This window comes from Terrapene carolina, unplaced genomic scaffold (genome assembly GCF_002925995.2).
Source record: "Terrapene carolina triunguis isolate 2854851 unplaced genomic scaffold, T_m_triunguis-2.0 Scaffold67, whole genome shotgun sequence".
NCBI lineage: Eukaryota > Metazoa > Chordata > Testudines > Emydidae > Terrapene > Terrapene triunguis.
This window is the reverse complement of record NW_020664418.1, coordinates 21,276,742-21,281,957: the sequence shown is the minus strand read 5'-3', so window position 1 is coordinate 21,281,957 and position 5,216 is coordinate 21,276,742.

Below are 5,216 nucleotides of genomic sequence, written 5' to 3'. Positions count from 1 at the left end.
AACCAGCTTAAGGCAACACTCATGTCTGACCCTGTGCTAAGGGCCCCAGACTTTGACAAACCGTTCCTAGTAACCACAGATGCGTCCGAGCGAGGCGTGGGAGCAGTTTTAATGCAGGAAGGACCGGATCAAGAATTCCATCCTGTCGTGTTTCTCAGCAAAAAACTGTCTGAGAGGGAAAGTCACTGGTCAATCAGCGAAAAGGAATGCTACGCCATTGTGTACGCGCTGGAAAAGCTACGCCCATATGTTTGAGGACGGCGTTTCCAACTACAAACAGACCATGCTGCGCTACAGTGGCTTCATACCGCCAAGGGAAATAACAAAAAACTTCTTCGATGGAGTTTAGCTCTCCAAGATTTTGATTTTGAAATACAACACATTTCGGGAGCTTCTAACAAAGTGGCTGATGCACTCTCCCGGGAAAGTTTCCCAGAGTTAACTGGTTAACAATTGTTCTTGCAATGAAACATATTGTTAATTTTTATATAATCAGTGGTATGTCTAAAGGTACATGTGTCTTATTAACTCTGTTTTCTCCTAGAACTCCAGGAAGAAATCACAGCCAGTGTGGAACCGAACGTCCAACACTATCTGTGATTTGGGGGACGTGTCATAACTATAAAGGGAAGGGAAACAGCTCTCCTGTGTACAGAGACTCCAAATCCTTTTACCTGTAAAGGGTTAAGAAGCTCGGGTAACCTGGCTGACACCTGACCCCAAGGACCAATAAGGGGACAAGATATTTTCAAATCTTGGGGGGGGGGAAAGGCTTTTGTGTGTGCTCTTTGTTTTAAGGGGTTGTTCGCTCTTGGGACTGAGAGGGACCAGACATCAATCCAGGTTCTCCCCATCTTTCTAAACAAGTCTCTCCTATTTCAAACTTGTAAGTAAAAAGCCAGGCAAGGCGTCTTAGATTTACTTTGTTTTCTCAACTTGTAAATGTACCTTTTACCAGAGGGTTTATCTTTGTTTGCTGTACTTTGAACCTAAGACAGAGGGGGGTCCTCTGAGCTCTTTAAGTTTGATTACTCTGTAAAGTTATTTTCCATACTGATTTTACAGAGATGATTTTTACCTTTTTCTTTAATTAAAAGCCTTCTTTTTAAGAACCAGATTGATTTCTCCTTGTTTTAACATCCAAGGGGGTTTGGATCTGTATTCACCAGGAGTTGGTGAAAGGAGGGTGGGAGGAAGGAGGGGGGATGGTTAATTTCTCCCTGTTTTAAGATCCCAGGGGGTTTGGATCTGTGTTCACCAGAGAATTGGTGAAAGGTTTCTCAAGGCTTCCCAGGGAGGGAATTCTTGAGATGGTGGCAGCAGACCAGAGCTAAGCTGGTAGATAAGCTTAGAAGTTTTCATGCAGGCCCCTACATTTGTACCCTAAAGTTCAAAGTGGGGATACAGCCTTGACAGGAGCTTAGGGATAATGGTAGGATGGCAAATGGGAATGAGGATATGGAGGTAGATATTACCACATCCGATGTAGAAGCCAAACTCGAACAGCTTAATGGGACTAAATCGGGGGGCTCAGATAATCTTCATCCAAGAATATTAAAGGAACTGGCTCATGAAATCGCAAGCCCATTAGCAAGAATTTTTAATGAATCAGTAAACTCAGGGGTTGTACCGTATGACTGGAGAATTGCTAACATAGTTCCTATTTTTAAGAAAGGGGGAAAAAAGTGATCTGAGTAACTATAGGCCTGTTAGTTTGACATCTGTAGTATTCAAGGTCTTGGAAAAAATTTTGAAGGAGAAAGTAGTTAAGGACATTGAGGTCAATGGTAATTGGGACAAAATACAACATGGTTTTACAAAAGGTAGATCTGCCAAACCAACCTGATCTCCTCCTTTGAGAAGGGAACAGATTTTTTTAGACAAAGGAAACGCTGTGGATCTAATTTACCTCAATTTCAGTAAGGCATTTGATACGGTTCCACATGGGGAATTATTAGCTAAATTGGAAAAGATGGGGATCAATATGAAAATTGAATGGTGGATAAGGAACTGGTTAAAGGGGAGACTACAACGGGTCATACTGAAAGGTGAACTGTCAGGCTGGAAGGAGGTTACTAGTGGAGTTCCTCAGGGATTGGTTTTGGGACCAATCTTATTTAATCTTTTTATTACTGACCTTGGCACAAAAAGTGGGAATGTGCTTGTGACGGGTTGGATCACAGAACCCCCTTTGGGAGCTGCCACCCGAGGTGCCAAGACTACTTCTGCCCCTGCTTTCCCAGCCAGCTCGGGACCCCAGCACCCTATCTTGCTGAGCCAGACACTCCCATCTGCTCAAACACAGACCCGGGGTCTGAATTATTTGCCCCCAAGCTGCAGGTTTACCTGAAAGCAGCTAACAGAAGTGTTCCTATTTAACACTCAGGGTATGTCTACACTAAGAGAGTAGTTCGATTTTACTTAAATCGAATATGTGGAATCGATATTACAAAGTAGAACGTGTGTATCCATACTAAGGACAGTAATTCGACTTTGTGAGTCCACACTAACGGGGCAAGCGTCGACATTGGAAGCGGTGCACTGTGGGCAGCTATCCCACAGTTCCCGCAGTCCCCGCTGCCCATTGGAATTCTGGGTTGAGCCCCCAATGCCTTCTGGGGAAAAAAATGTGTCGAGGGTGGTTTTGGGTAACTGTCATCATCCAACCGTCACTCCCGCCCTCCCTCCCTGAAAGCGCCGGCGGGAAATCAGTTCGTGCACTTTTCTGGTCAGTGACAGCACGGACACCACAGCACTGCGACCATGCAGCCCGCTGCGACTATCGCTGCAGTTATGGCTGTTGTCAACACCTCGCACCTTATCATCCACCTTTCCCAGAGGCAGATGCTGAGAAATCGGGCGAGGAGGCTACGGCAGCGCAGTGAGGACCAGAAGTCTGAGAGTGGCACAGACCTGTCACAAAGCACGGGACCCCACGCCGAGGACATCATGGTGGCAATGGGTCATGTTGATGTTGTGGAACGGCGATTCTGGGCCCGGGAAACAAGCACGGACTGGTGGGACCGCATAGTGCTGCAGGTCTGGAATGAATCACAGTGGCTGCGAAACTTTCACATGCGGAAGGGGACTTTCATGGAACTTTGTGAGTTGCTGTCCCCTGCCCTGAAGCGCAAGGACACCCGGATGCGAGCAGCCCTGACTGTCCAGAAGCGAGTGGCCATAGCCCTCTGGAAGCTTGCAACGCCAGACAGCTACCGGTCAGTCGCGAACCACTTTGGCGTGGGCAAATCTACCGTGTGGGTTGTTGTGATGCAAGTAGCCAACGCAATCGTTGAGCTACTGCTCTCAAAGGTAGTGACCCTGGGCAACGTGGAGGTCATCATAGATGGCTTCGCTGCGATGGGATTCCCAAACTGCGGTGGGGCTATAGATGGAACTCACATCCCTATCCTGGGACCGGACCACCAGGCCAGCCAGTACATTAACCGAAAGGGCTACTTTTCAATGGTGCTGCAAGCACTGGTGGACCATAGGGGACGTTTTACAAACATCAACGTCGGATGGCCGGGCAAGGTTCATGACGCTCGTGTTTTCAGGAACTCTGGTCTGTTTAGACGGCTGCAGGAAGGTATTTACTTCCCGGACCACAAAATAACTCTTGGGGATGTGGAGATGCCTATAGTGATCCTCGGGGACCCAGCCTACCCGCTAATGCCCTGGCTCATGAAGCCCTATACAGGGGCCCTGGACAGTGAAAAAGAACTGTTCAACTACCGGCTGAGCAAATGCAGAATGGTGGTGGAGTGTGCTTTTGGCCGTCTCAAGGGGAGATGGAGAAGCTTACTGACTCGCTCTGATCTCAGCGAAACCAATATCCCCATTGTTATTGCAGCTTGCTGTGTGCTCCACAATCTCTGTGAGAGCAAGGGGAGACCTTTATGGCGGGGTGGGAGGTTGAGGCAAATAGCCTGGCTGCTGATTACGCCCAGCCAGATAGCCGTGAGATTAGAAGAGCCCAGCGGGATGTGCTGTGCATCCGGGAGGCTTTGAAAGCTAGGTTCCTGAGTGAGCAGGGTAACCTGTGACTATTAAGTTTGTTTACAGAGAAGTTGAACCTGCCCCCGTTTCTTTACCAGGTTAATGTTCACTATCCTCTCCAGTTACATACCCCGTTCACCCCGTTCACCCCCTTCCAACACACGTTTAAAAATAAAATCACTTGAAATTTGTTAATGAACACCGTTTTCTTTATTACTGTTTTCATGGTAAAGTGTTGAACCTGGGATGCAGACTGTGGTGGGGAGCGGGTGTAGTGTAGTGATGCAGAGGACGCTTCTAAACTCGAGGAATGACAGGCTCCGCACTGGTGGACTGGTTGTTTCAACGGAGCCTGCCACCCCTCCTGTTCGGGACTCTGTGTGTGGGGGCTATGTGACTTTGTGGCAGGGGGAGGACGGTTACAGATCCCCTGCTGCGTGGCTCTGTGATCCAGGATAAGGACCGCTGCATAAGATCTCTAACCGCCCTCCCCCGCCACCAAGTCACATAGAACCCCCCCACACACAGAACATGAAAACCACCTCCCAGACTGACCAGGGTAACTAGTGACTGCAATGTGTGTGTGCCCTGCTGCTGAACCTGCCCCCGCATCTGTACCCTGGTAAAGGCGACTGTCCTGTCCAATTACCAACCCCCTTCCCTCTCTTCAAACAGACTCTCCTCTAAAAGAACATGATGGAAACAGTAATTAACAGAAACGTATTTTTTATTAGCAACTACACATGAAACTGGGGGATGAAACTGAGACGGGGGCTTGGGTGAGGCGGGAAGGAAAGGACTTATCAAATTTTGGGGAATGAGAGCCTTCTTGTACTTGAGCAGTCTGCAGGGGTGGAGTGAGAGTTTTCACGGACTCTGCCACCCCTCCTTCTTGGGACTTTGGGTGAAGGGGGTATGGGACTTTGTGGCGGGGGAGGGCGGTTAGAGATAGACTGCAGCGGGGCTCTGTCCTCCTGTCAAGGCTGTATCCCCACTTTGAACCTTAGGGTACAAATGTAGGGGCCTGCATAAAAACTTCTAAGCTTATCTACCAGCTTAGCTTTGGTCCGCTGCCACCATCACAAGAATTCCCTCCCTGGGAAGCCTTGAGAAACCTTTCACCAATTCCCTGGTGAACACAGATCCAAACCCCCTTGGATCTTAAAACAAGGAGAAATTAACCATCCCCCCTCCTTCCTCCCACCCTCCTTTCACCA